This window comes from Tursiops truncatus, chromosome 21, assembly GCF_011762595.2.
Source record: "Tursiops truncatus isolate mTurTru1 chromosome 21, mTurTru1.mat.Y, whole genome shotgun sequence".
NCBI lineage: Eukaryota > Metazoa > Chordata > Mammalia > Artiodactyla > Delphinidae > Tursiops > Tursiops truncatus.
Genome location: NC_047054.1, coordinates 26,942,524 through 26,956,859, shown reverse-complemented (window position 1 = coordinate 26,956,859; position 14,336 = coordinate 26,942,524). Strand labels below are relative to the sequence as shown.

At 36.9% G+C, this 14,336-nt stretch overlaps 1 long non-coding RNA gene across 1 annotated transcript in view; it reads right to left on the bottom strand.

The window, feature by feature from the left end:
- Positions 1 to 527: 527 nt before the first annotated feature.
- Positions 528 to 14,336, bottom strand: part of LOC141277457 (uncharacterized) — a 123,029-nt gene continuing 109,220 nt past the window's right edge. The window contains exons 2-3 of the long non-coding RNA XR_012328873.1: positions 3,879 to 4,013; positions 528 to 3,496 (exon numbers count right to left, since the gene is read on the bottom strand). This is a non-coding gene — a long non-coding RNA (uncharacterized lncRNA). The remainder of the gene's footprint in view (positions 3,497 to 3,878; positions 4,014 to 14,336) is intronic.

The following is a 14,336-nucleotide window of genomic DNA, read 5'->3' as shown; positions in this document are numbered from 1 at the left end:
CACAATAAACCAAATGGACCTAACAAACATATACAGAATACTCCAACCAACAACAGCAGAAGGTACAGTTTTCTCTGTGCATATAGAACACTCTTCAGGATAGACCATATGTTAGGCCACAAAACAATTTTATAATTTAAAAAGATTAAGATCATACAAAGTATAATTTCTAATTATAATAGAACTAGACATCAATAGCAGAGGAAAAGCTCAAAAATTGCAAATATGTGTAAATTAAACAACTCAAACAAACAATGGATCAAAGAAATCATAAGTGAAATTAGAAAATATCTTGAAACAAAGGAAAATGAAAACACAATATACAAAAACTTATGCGAGATGAGCATAAATGAAACAAATTCCTAGAAAAACACAATCTACCAAGACTGAATCATGAAGAAATAGAAAACCTGGATAGATTTATATTTAGTAAGAGATTGAATCAATAATTTAAAGGAGTAATTTGGGAAAATAAATTTTGGAGATGCATATGGTGATGGTTTAATAACAATATGAATGTACTTAATGCCACTGAAATGTACATTTAAAAATGGCTAAAGGGTAAATTTTATGTTTTGTATATTTTACTACAATTAAAAAAAAGAAACAAAAAAAAGTCCAACATTCATTCATGATCAAACATCTCAACACTTTAGGAATGAAAGGGTACTTAAACTGTTAGAGAACAGCTAGAAAAAAACCTACAGATACCATCATACTTAACAGTAAAGGAATGAACTCTTTCCGTTTAAGATAAAGAACAATGTAAGGATATTTACTTCTTCCATTTCTATTCATCATTGTAATTAAGGTTACAATTAGTGAAATAAAAAGAAAAAAAAGAAAGCATACTGATTGGGAAGGATGAATCATTCAGATAGCATGATCTTGAATGCAAAAATCTAAGGATTTTACAAAAAACATCTGCTAGAACTAACAAGTGAGTGTAGAAAGTTTGCAGGATACAAGACCAATAAACAAAAAGGGAATTGTGTTTCTATATATAGTTGACCCTGAACAACATGGGTTTGAACTGTGCAGGTCCACTTATATGCTGATTTTTTTAATAAATATATTGAAAAAATTTTCTGAGATTTGCAATAATTTTAAAAAACTTGCAGATGAACCACATGGCTTAGAAATATCAAAAAAATTAAGAGAAAGGTATGTCATGAATGCATAAAATTTATGTAGATCCTACTATCCTGTCTATCCTTACTTAGTCATAAGGTGAGTGATATTTAATATAAAATTAATAATGTGTTAGTGTCTTTAATAACTTTGCTTTCAAAAAATTACATTATTGTACAGTGTGCCTTTCTTTCTTTAACATGTAACTATCATTACAGGTAAGTATTTCAATAAAAATATAACAATGTTTCCAATACTGTATTACAATTATGACTGTAATACTGTATGCCATAAAAATTTTATAACGATTCATCCATTAGTGTATATGTTAGGCTACTGTGAAGCAGTTTTATCGATTACTCTAGGCTCCCATAGTGCTGATTCTTCAGTATCAATGCATAAGTTGTTATAAATAAAGATGAATTTTTCACATTATCTTTTCATTTGTGATGTCTTTGTATTAGTATTACATTTAACCTCTACAGTGTTTTGTATCATATAAGACAATATTCATGTAGGCACTGACAGACAGATGATTCATCTTATAAACAGAGGATGTAAACTTACAGTATCAATAAACACAGTACAATACTGTAAATGTATTTTCTCTTCTTTACGATTTTCTTAATAACATTTTCTTTTTTCTACTTTATTGTAAAAATACACTATATTATATATATAACATACAAAGTATGCTATAATCTACTGTTTATATTATCAATAAGGCTTCCAGCAAGCAGTAGGCTACTAATAGAGTTAAGTTTTGTGGGAGTCAAAGCTTATTCATCGATTTTTGACTGCACAGGGGTTGGTGGCCCTAAGCCCTGTGTTATTCAAGGGTCAGCTGTACAATCAGTGAACAACCTAAAATCGGAATCCTCCTCAAGTTAATCTACATATTGAACACACCCCCGACAAAAATTCCAGTAGGTTTATTTGTAGAAATTAGCAAGCTAATCCTAAAATATATATGGGAAGTAAAAGAACCCATAAAAATGAAACAATTTTTTTAAAGAAGAACAAATTGAGAGAACTTAAACTTCTGGATTTCAAAAGTTAATATAATGCTACTTTTCAAGGCAATGATACTGGCATAAAGGTAGACATACATACAGAACAGAATAGAGAGTCCAGAAGTATATACCAATTGATCAATTGATCAATTTTGATCAATTGATATTTGACAAAGGTACCAAGAAAATCACATAGGAAAAGATAATAATTTCAACGAATGGTGCTTTAACGATAGGATATACACATGTAACAAACAAACAAAACTTAGTCTATCACCTCACACCATACATAAAACTGGACTCAAAATGGATTATAGGGCTTCCCTGGTGGCGCAGTGGTTGCGAGTCTGCCTGCCAATGCAGGGGACACGGGTTTGTGCCCCGGTCCGGGAAGATCCCACATGCCGCGGAGCGGCTGGGCCCGTGAGTCACGGCCGCTGAGCCTGTGTGTCCGGAACCTGTGCTCTGCAACGAGAGAGGCCACAACAGTGAGAGGCCTGCATACCGCAAAAAAAAAAAAAAAGGATTATAGAAATAACTGTAAGTGTTGAAACTCTAAAATTTCTAAAAGAAAATAGAAAAAAACGTTGTGACCTTGAGTTAGGTAAAGAAATCTATGCTATAACACCAAAAGCATCATCCACAAATAAAAATTGCCAAAGTTGGATTTCATCAAAATTTAAAACTTATGTTTTTCAAAAGACACCATTAGAAAATGAAATAAATTACAGACTGGGCGTAAGTTATTTGCACATTATGTATTTGATTATAGACATATCCAGAATAATTAAAGAACACTTATAACTTAATAATAAGAGGACAAAAAGTCCCCAAGAATGCACAAAAATTTAGTCACTTCACCAATTCAAAAGTTAATTAAGGGACTTTCCTGGTGGTGCAGTGGTTAAGAATCTGCCTGCCAATGCAGGGGACACGGGTTCGAGCCCTGGTCAAGGAAGATCCCACATGCTGGGGAGCAACTAAACCCGTATGCCACAATTACTGAAGCCCGCACGCCTGGAGCCTTGCTCCGCAGCAAGAGAAGCCACCGCAATGAGATGCCCGTGCACCGCAATGAAGAGTAGCCCCTGCTCTCCTCAGCTAGAGAAAGCCTGCACGCAGCAACGGAGACCCAGTGCAGCCAAAAATAAATAAAATAAAATAGGACTTCCCTGGTGGCGCAGTGGTTGAGAGTCCGCCTGCCGATGCAGGGGACACGGGTTCGTGCCCCAGTCCAGGAAGATCCCACATCCCGCGGAGCGGCTGGGCCCGTGAGCCATGGCCGCTGAGCCTGCGCGTCCGGAGCCTGGGCTCCGCAACGGGAGAGGCCACAGCAGTGAGAGGCCCGCATACTGCAAAAAAAACAAAAACAGAAACAAACATAAAAATAAAATAAAATAAATTAATTTTAAAAAAAGTTAATGAAGACAACCCAAAATAGAACAGAGTCTATTTATTCAGAGCTTACTATAGCAAGAGTGTCAGCCACCATCCCTTGAGTCTGGAAGAGACTCAAATGCAGGCAAAGGAGTGGGAAATTTTTAGAGTAAAAAGAGGAAAAAGTTTCAGCTATGCTTTAATGAGAGAGTATTGGCACAGAAAAGCTGGAGGTGGGCTAACTGAAATGGGGCAGCCAATGTGATTGATTTGGGAGAATATCTGGCTTTCTCTGATCCTGATTTGAAAGCAGAGGCAAAAATACGGAAAGCTGACAATTATTGGCCAATTCCTGACCTTTCTGAGCCAATTGCTGCAGAGGTTTTTCTTTGCCTTTCCTGGACTTGTTGCTGCAGAAGTTGTGGGTCAGGGTGTCATATGTGGTCAGGCCATGGTCCATTTTCATGTTCAGTCTTTCACCAAAGAAAATATCTGAATGAACAATAAGCATATGGAAATGTATTGAACATTATTCGTCATTAGGGAAATGCAAGTTAAAGTTACAATGAGATACCACTACCTAATGACTAAAATGGCTAAAATAAAAAAGATGGCCGATACCAAATTTTTGTGAGAGTATGTCGCAACTGGAACCCTCACACACTGCTGGTGGATACAGTGACTTTGGAAAACCGTTTGGCAGTTTTCTCAAGAGTTTAGCATACACTTAGCATCTAATCTAGCAATTTCACTCAAAGGTAGCAGGTAGCTTTCTCAGTGTTTTCTTGGGGCTGGAGGTGGGGAGGGAAGGGTGGGAGCAAGAATTGCTTGTAAACCTGTGTGTGGTAACACTTTGAGGTGATAAGAATTGTCCTACAACTGAACTGTGATGATAATTACACCATGTCATGCATTTCCTCAAAAGCACTGTTTATTTAAAATAAGTGGATATTGTCTTATGTAAATTATAAATTTAAAAGGACTAAGTTGGGACTTCCCTGGTGGTGCAGTGGTTAAGAATCCTCCTGCCAATGCAGGGGACACGGGTTCGAGCCCTGGTCCGGGAAGATCCCACATGCCGCGGAGCAACTAAGTCCACGTGCCACAACTACTGAACCTGTGCTCTAGAGCCCATGAACCACAACTACTGAGCCCGAGTGCCACAACTACTGAGTCCATACACCACAACTACTGAGCCTGTGCTCTAGAGCCCGTGAACCACAACGACTACTGAAGCCCATGTGCCTAGAGACCATGCTCCGCAACAAGAGAAGTCACCACAACGAGAAGCCCGCGCACCGCAATGAAGAGTAGCCCGCGCTCGCCGCAACTAGAGAAAGCTCGTGTGCAGCAACAAAGACCCAACGCAGCCAAAAATAAATGATAAATAAAATTAAAAATAAAAAAAAAGGATTAAGTTGAATTTCCAGAAATTTACGTTTAGTAATGAAAATTTAAAACTCAGTAAATAGCTTAAACCACACAGTAAGTGATCTTCTTGACTTCAGAGTCCATATCCTTAACCACTGTCCTATATCCTATATCCTGAACGTGTTTTAATTTTACACATTTCCGAATTGTCCATAGTTTAATGTCTTGAATAAAGACTCCCTTTTTAATTTTCAATAAAAGATGCACAAATAATTATCGGGGTCTTTTTTCATTCTTGTTTTTTATTTTCCTGGACAACACAACTAGGCTGAGCTCTCATGTCTTTACGGCATGATTTTGCCCATGTCTCTCTGCCCTCCTGTATCCTACAAACTGGCAGGTAAATCAAAGTCTCAATTACAATCTTCCTTTCTGGCCTCAAAATATACAATGGTTTCTTGCTTCTTATCCAGTGAAAGTAATTCAAGTTGGTATTTTAATAATATGTGCAATGCTCCAGGTTCTGGAGGATTAGTAATAGGATATTACATAAAATAATATAAAACATATATTAGGCTCCAGTTCCCAAAAATCCATGAATTCATAAATTTGAATAGTAGGCATATTCCATTTTGGGGGGATAAATAATCACCTTCTCTGAATTTCTTTCCTATGGGTTAAAAGACGGAGGTGAAACTTTAAAATAATTTTTATGTCTTTAGTACAACAACTAGTGTACCCCTCACAAGCCCTAAGAACCAACTACATCTTTCCTGACAGGGCAAAGAGGCGCTTCATGCTTTGATAGAGCCAATTTATCTAGGTATTTAAAAAGTATGAATATTCACAGCACACCTCCCATGACATCAGTCCACTGGTAAATTCCAGTGCAAGAATCTTGAACTCTGGAGGTCAATTATTAAACAAAATAATAAAGACTATGTCTAATATGTAGTTAACATTTTGATTAAAACTCATTTGAAAAATTATATTTTATTTCTTTTTATGTAAACAACATCATTCTATTGCCAAACAAATTTTTAAATATTTGAGGCTGTATCATTGGGTAAATTACCAGTCCTTGGACTTATGGTCATTCTATTAGAGATAAAAAAATAATGCCTTGGGCTTCCCTGGTGGCTCAGTGGTTGAGAGTCCGCCTGCTGATGCAGGGGACACGGGTTCGTGCCCCGGTCCGGGAGGATCCCCCATGCCGCGGAGCCGCTGGGCCCGTGAGCCATGGCCGCTGAGCCTGCGCGTCCGGAGCCTGTGCTCCACAACGGGAGAGGCCACAACAGTGAGAGGCCCGCGTACCGCAAAAAAAAAACCAAAAAAACAGAAAACGCCTTGATTCCACTGCTGTAAAGGGAAGTACTTCTTTGCAAGTATTTTTTTTCTTTGCCTGTGTCTTCCTGAGTGGGCCCTGTTGTCTGTATAAATGTGATGATGACAACTTTGATCATGATCATGATCATAAAGAAATATAGGGTATTAGAGAAATTAGAAAAAAAATTAGAGAATATTTTTTAAAATTTTATTTTATTTTGGAGCATAGTTGATTAACAATGTTGTGTTAGCTTCAGGTGTACAGGAAAGTGATTCAGTTATACATATACATGTATCTATTCTTTTTCCAGTTCTTTTCCCACTTAGGTTATTACAGAATATTGAGCAGAGTTCCCTATGTTATACAGTAAGTCCTTGTTGGGAAATTTCTGAATATTGACATAATTTTAGAACAAGTGAATTGAGGACACAGAAACTAAAATCTGCCTTGGCTTTGTAAAAACCATGTTATGTGTAAGTAGTTCCATTAACTGCTTACTAACTAGCATGTGACAAAAATAATAATTTTGCTACATTGGACAGAAAGAACTTAGCATTCAATTCAAAGCATGGCTACAAGAATGACCTGCAGTTTATTTTTGTCACTGCTAATCGAATCTTGTCTCGCCTGGATGGGTTCAAGAACATATTCTCAATGGTTTGACCTGAAATGATTTGGCTGTTTTGTAATTCCAAGCCCATAGGAAACTGACAGACAAGAATCCTCAATTATTACAATGTACAGGAATATCTAAATAAATAATCCTTCCCGTCACTGTGGGATTGTGGTGTGTGGTGTGTACGTTGGAGAATTCTGAATAGTAAACCCCATGCTGTAGGCAGTGGTTGTTTTGAAGGCATAGAACTGAAGATGAGGGAGCCCCTTGAGAGACGTCTCTGACACGTTATCGTTACATCATAAACTGCCACTCTTCATTTTAGGGTCTTTCCACTATATAATCAGGGCTGGTCAATAGACTCATCCTCTACACCAGGTACTTTGGAAAATATATAATGGCAAATGTTTTAATTCACAATGGCATTCACAATGGCAAATCATTTAATTCATGGATTTCCTTTCTTTGCTGTTATTTGAGCCATCAAAGTATTCTGGTCTTACGACATTACCAAATAATGTGTATATATATATATATATATATATATATATATATATATATATATATATTTTGAAGGCATCCCAAATGTCATCAGTCTCAGTTGAACTGTTTTCTTTTGAAAGATTTATTTTAATGGTTAATCTAAAATAACTGTTGACATAATTCAAAAAAAGTCATGTACCGCAATGTTCACTGCAGCACTATTTACAATAGCCAGGACATGGAAGCAACCTAAGTGTCTACCAACAGACGAATAGATAAAGAAGATGTGGCACACATATACAATGGAATAGTACTCAGCCATAAAAAGAAACGAAGTTGAGTTATTTGTAGTGAGGTGGATGGACCTAGAGTCTGTCAAACAGAGTGAAGTAAGTCAGAAAGAGAAAAAGCAAATACCATATGCTAACACATATATATGGAATCTTAAAAAAAAAAATGGTTCTGAAGAACGTAGGGGCAGGACAGGAATAAAGACGCAGACATAGAGAATGGACTTGAGGACATGGGGAGGGGGAAGGGTGAGATGGGACAAAGTGAGAGAGTGGCATGGACATATATACACTACCAAATGTAAAATAGATAGCTAGTGGGAAGCAGCCACATAGCACAGGGAGATCAGCTCGGTGCTTTGTGACCACCTGGAGGGGTGGGATAGGGAGGGTGGGAGGGAGATGCAAGAGGGAGGGGATATGGGGATATATGTATACATATAGCTGATTTACTTTGTTATACAGCAGAAACTAACACCATTGTAAAGTAATTATACTCCAATAAAGATGTTAAAAATATATATATATACACACATATATACATGTATATGTATAACTGAATCACTGTGCTGTACACCTGAAACTAACACAACACTGTAAAGCAATTTTTAAATATTCTAAATAAAATTTAATTTAAATTAAAAAAATCAATATTTTAAAGAAAAAAATGTTTAAAATTTTAAAAAAGGCATAAGGAGTAAAGACATGTCCCATGAGCTAAACCCTCACTCAGCACTGACTTTCTGCCTTGGTAGCAACTGATATTTTGAGTGTATTCTCCTTCACAATCCCATTATTATGATCCAAATAAGACCTGAGAGCAAAGCTCTGACAAAATAATTCAAGAGTATGCATGACTTTTTGGTGAACAATCACAATTGCTGGTGCAAAACTTGTCAGTGTGATAAACGATCATGTATGATGGGGAGTTGAACTGAGTTGAATGGTAGTGTTGCTGCTAAAAAGATCTGCCTTTTGGCTATGGTGAGGTTTTCTCCAGCCTGTGTTCTAGGGATGTGGGAGTAACTGGGCCTTGTCTGAATTTAGTTCACGTCTCCTTGTTAATGCTGGTTTCAGGTTGTTCTCATAGAAAAATCTCTCCCATATGTGGTGTCCTGTTGAAGAACCTCAAATACAATGACGCTGTGCTTATTCCATGGTATAATAGAGGTGGATGGAATTCCATGACAATGGACCCTGTGCAACTGGTAATTTTTAAAGACCAATCTCACACTATTCATGCTTCCTGAACAATCAAATAAAAGGCAAGGAGTTAAACCAGACATAATTTGATACCTTAACATCCAAGAAAACATGGTTTAATCTTAGCAGGATCTTGAGGAATTGAGAATTTGCTGACTTGAAGGTTGTTCAATTTTAAGAAGCCATTTTAAGCATAAGATCAAAATCCTTACTTGAATAAGTAAGCAAAAATAGATTGCAACCAGAGTCAAAATATTAGTGACACCATAAGCACAGAGTCTGGGTTAGGTACTCCAAATAAACATCCTAAGATGAACAAGAACTTCTTACAGTGATTATAGATTATCTCAAAGTATAATTCAGCTTGATGAATCAACTGATTTTGTAGCTGAGTCAGATGTACGGGTTAACACCATACAACAAGGAGAAAGAATGATTCTGTGAGTCACTGTAACTAGTTGAAAGGGGAATCACCACATTCAATCTCTTTAGAAATTTTTTTTTAATTAACCTAAAATACAGCTTAGTATATGAGGATAAATTTGCACCTGCTAAGCTGGTTTAAAAAAAATCAGATTAAGGGCCTGTTAAAAGAAAATAGCTTTCGTGAGCATATAGCATCATGTAGCATCAAGAACTTGCCACAAAGATTTTGCCCCCAAATTAAAAGACCTTGTTTTCACTGATTTTCGTCAGTACAAACAGCATCAGAGGCAATGCTCAAAATAGTCATGCTTCTTCTGTGATTTTTGTGATAGTTTTGCTTCTGTAAAGAGTTAACATTTTTGCTGAAACTCCTGTGTGAGCAAGAGCTGTCCCTTTTCAACACCAGCAGAGAGAAGAATGTCCAAGTACTAGGGCAAAGCACCCATGACCTTGCTGATCTGAAACAGCAGGTCCTGATACCATCAACTACTTCCAATGAATGAATGAAATATTTGAATGAATATTCAAATGAATATTTGAATATTCATTTGAATGAATTTTTGAATGAATATAATGAAATATTTACCTCTTTCACACATCACATGCTTGCTTCCGTGTTCCTGCTTTCACCTGATCAGTCTGTAACATATAAAACTCCTAACTATCTGAAGGTAGGACAGATCCTCCTGCTGGCAGCAAATCAATGGTTTCTTTTTATCGGTCCACTAGGTGACCTATGTTTCAAAATGTTCCTTCATTTCTGAGCACACTGTTCCTCTTTTCCACATAGAAATGAAGGGGTATCTCATGGCCACATAAATATACATATTTTTAAACTGAGAAATTGAGTTTTATAAGCCTGAGAAAAACTAGAGATTTTTAAGTTAGCCCTTTAACTGAATCCACAAGTAGGAAAGCCTGAAAAGAGTCTGCTTATTTAAATACATTTTTCAATCAATTTCTTTTTTTCAGTTGATTGGTCTTGCAGGCAGTTCCACTTCCGGTTTTGTGTGCTTACATGTCCCTGCTAACTCAGAGTGAATTTGAACAGATACATTAGTGATGCGAGAGATAAGATTATTTGAAAATAAAATCGGGGCTTCCTCTAGGTAGTCTGGACAATGAACTAGTACAGACTAACTTAGGTTTTAAAATCCTTGATATGTACAAAGCACTTTGACATATATTATTACTTATTGACCCTGATAATAATATTGTAAAGAAGTTTTAACATTCCCATATTATGGCGGAGGAGACAGAGTTCCCTCCGCAATGCCTGCTGTATTAAAGTTTAAAAGAGACAGTGAGTGATTTTTACTATGATGCATGGGGGTGGAGGGGCCTCAGTGTAGAGGTATCTGCTACAATTAGAGTATTCTCCTCCTTATTCATAGCATACAACCAAAGCTTTCATTGGGGTTCAGAAACAGTGAAATACAAAGATCAGCCACGCGTTAATTCAAAGCTTTGGGCAACAAAACTGATGGCTGGAATTCAAAAGATTCTGCTCATGGTTGCATCCATTCATTTACTTATTTTTTCTTCAATTCATCCACCCACCCATCGATCCATCCATCGATTCATCATTCTCTGCCCCACAAATATTGAGTGAGTGCACACCACGTGCTGGAATTTCCAAAGGGACCATGACAGAGCATCTGTTCTCATTAAGATGAAGTTCTAACAGGGGAGAAAGAGACATTAAAGAAAGGTATGTTTCTTACACAGCTGGATTTGTGGACTAAAATCATAGCGGCTGTACATATTATATAACATAAAAATAATGAAATCACAATTGTGACATAGGGTACTGTTTATGTATATGAAATGAGGACTTAGTCTGGGATTGGAAATTGCTTCCCTAAGGAAGAGGAAATTGCTTGTGCTAAGGTTTTGAGGTGGGAAAGAGATTGACAAAAATGAAAAACAGAAATGTTTGGGGCATGTTGATCAAGTTATAAGAGCTAAAACTTGAGAGATGGACACGGATGAGATCCTGTAGGGACTTTTAGGATGTGTTAAAAGATTTTGGTCCTTATGTTTAGGTCAATGGGTTACATTTGAAAGATTTTTTGCAGAAAACTGCTGTGATCAATCAAACTGCTTTTTACTTTCTCTTCTAAATGCTGCAGCTTTATTATTATATATAACATTTTTTTCTATTTTTTGAAAATGTAATACTTTCTCTTAGTCCAGCTTTAAAGGATTAAAAAAATTATACATTGAAAAACCTTCCTCCCACCATATTTTCCTACCCCCTTATTGCTCCTTACCAGAGGAAACAATTTTACTACTTTCTTTGAATCCCTCCAGAGATACATTTAGTGTGGATGTAATTTCATAAAGCTTTTTATTATGTAAAATATTAAACGCCTATAAAACGTAGTGATAACAGTGTAATAAACCCATCACATACCCATCACATAACTCCACCAATTATCAAATCAGAGGCGATCTTGCATGTCTATAGCTCCACCCACTTGCCCAGCAACCCTCTCATAAATTATTTTGAAACAAACCCCAGGCATCATATACTTTTATCTGTAAACGTCTTAAAGAGCATCTCTCAAAGGACCCCTTTAAAAAGCATAGCATCAACCCTATAATCACCCTCCAGACAAATAAAAAATAAGTTATTATGATAAAATTCCCAGGGTGTTAGCCTGCAGTCCCCAAAATAACAGACCCTGAGACAAAGACTTGGATGTCACTTTGGAGGGTGACAGCAGTGGGAGGAAGTGGGCAAGTGGAGGGGACAGAAGTCGAGGAAGAGTGTGTCAATGGAGAGGCACTATTGTGTGAAGGAAGGATTCAACTCCTCTGAAGACCCTCGGAGACGTGTGGGGCAAATGTCAGAACAGTTCCAAAGCAGGTCAAGGAAACAAGGCATTTATCCTCTGTCACATCTCACAGTTACCTCCTGGGACGTCTGGTCTTTTACTCAGGAAGACCCAGGTAAGAACTACTGCCTCTGACCGCCTGGATAGACTGAGGGAAAGTTCCTGGGGCAGAGTCAGCAGCCCATACCTCACACAGATTTCACGAATTCTATATTATTTTCACTCTTTGCCTATTGGATTGGGATCCAAGCAAGAGCCATGCATTGTGATTGGTTAACATCTTTCCTTTTTTTTTTTTTGAAGTGTTTCAAACTTCAAAAATTTTATTTATAAATGTTCTGGAGTTTATGATATATGCACATGTAATTTCACATAAATGTTTTTATGGATTTGATAATTTTGATATCCTATGAGAATTCTTAATAGACTAAATTTATTTTCTCCCTAAATATCTCCAGTCATATTTCAATTGATACCACATTTTTATCTTAAAAAATATTTATTTATTTATTTGACTGCATCGGGTCTTAACTTGCGGCACTCAGGATCTTCGTTGCGGCTTGTGGGCTTCTTGCTAGCGGTGGCGTGCATGCTCAGTAGTTGTAGTGTGCGGGCTCTAGAGCATGTGGGCTTAATTGCCCTGCGGCATGTGGGATCTTAGTTCCCCGACCAGGGATCGAACCCACATCCTCTGCATTGGAAGGTGGACTCTTAACCACTGGTCCACCAGGGAAGTCCCAATACCATGTTTTTAATACAAAATACATTCCTTGGATTGTGTAGAGATTATTTTTTCTGTTTTTTATTTTATTTATTTTTAAAATTTTTATTGGAGTATAGTTGCTTTACAATGTTGTGTTAGTTTCTGCTGTGCAGCAAAGTGAATCAGCTGTAAGTATACATATATCCCCTCTTTTTTAGATTTCCTTACCATTTAGGTCACCACAGAGCATCGAGTAGAGTTCCCTGTGCTATACGGTAGATTCTCATTAGTTACCTATTTTATACATAGTACTATATATATATATATGTCAATCCCAATCTCCCAGTTCATCCCAGCCTCCTTCCCCCCTTGGTATCCATAAATTTGTTCTGTGTAAAGATTGCTTTTTAAATTCTATTGGAGTATAGTTGATTTACAATGTTGTGTTATTGCAATAACTTGTTCTTAAGTGTCTTCTAATTACAGATTCATCCTCCATTTCTCTTTGTTTTTACATTTTTTTTGTTATTGTTATAGAATTGTCATTTTTCCAGTAGAATTTCTTGCAGACTGTGCTGTGGAGTTCATCTCCATAACACTCACATGCTCTGTCGTTCCCTGCATTTCATGTACATTGGTAATTATCATATTCAAGTTTGATTTTTTTCCAGGCCAATTTATACACAGGTGGTGGTGTATTCCTCCAACAGAAGGTGTATAGTTTCCAGTTTTCCTTCCCGTTATGATAGTAGTAGCTACTGAAAATCATTAATTAGATGCATTAATTCATTAGAGGTTATAGAAGGGTAATAGTCTAATTCTATCATTCTTTCTTCAATCATTACTGTGAATACTTCTATAAAGAGAAACTTGTCTTCATCAACTATTTGGTTGCCCTAAGGTATAGCTCTTAAGGGTTAAATGCTTGGTTATTTTCTTTTATCTCTGAGTTTTCAAAGTAATGAGTTAGTCTTAATATTTTCCAAAGGTGATGACTTTTTTTGCATCATTATAAACTCATGGATTTAAATAGTTTAATATTTTTCAAGCCACTGCAATTATTATCTTTACTGATGCTCAAATTGGCTTATCTTGGACCCATGAGTACCTGTTTAAGTTGGCTCCTAAGCTTTTTTGACCCAGTATGGTCCTATTTGATAGCTTCCTTGCTTTCTGGTGTAGAAATGTTCATTTTGTTTCCTTTTATCCCCACTTTTCCAGGTACCCTCTCCTTGTTTATTTTGAAAAGTATCTAAGACATATTTTCCTGCCTGTGAGAAGTCCGGGGTTTTTTTCAATTGGTTTTGGTATGTCAAGGCCACAGTTAGGCAGTAGGGGTTTTAATCCACTATTTGGTCATTCATTGTTTTTAGGCCTTTCCAGTGGGCAGAACTAGAAAATACACATTAAAAAGTGTAAGATGTGGGACTTTCCTGGTGATCCAGTGGTTAAGACTCTGCTCTTCCACTGCAGGGGGGGCACGGGTTCAATCCCTGGTCAGGGAACTAAGGTCCCGCATGCCTCGTGGCACGGCCAAAAATAAGTTAAAAAATAAA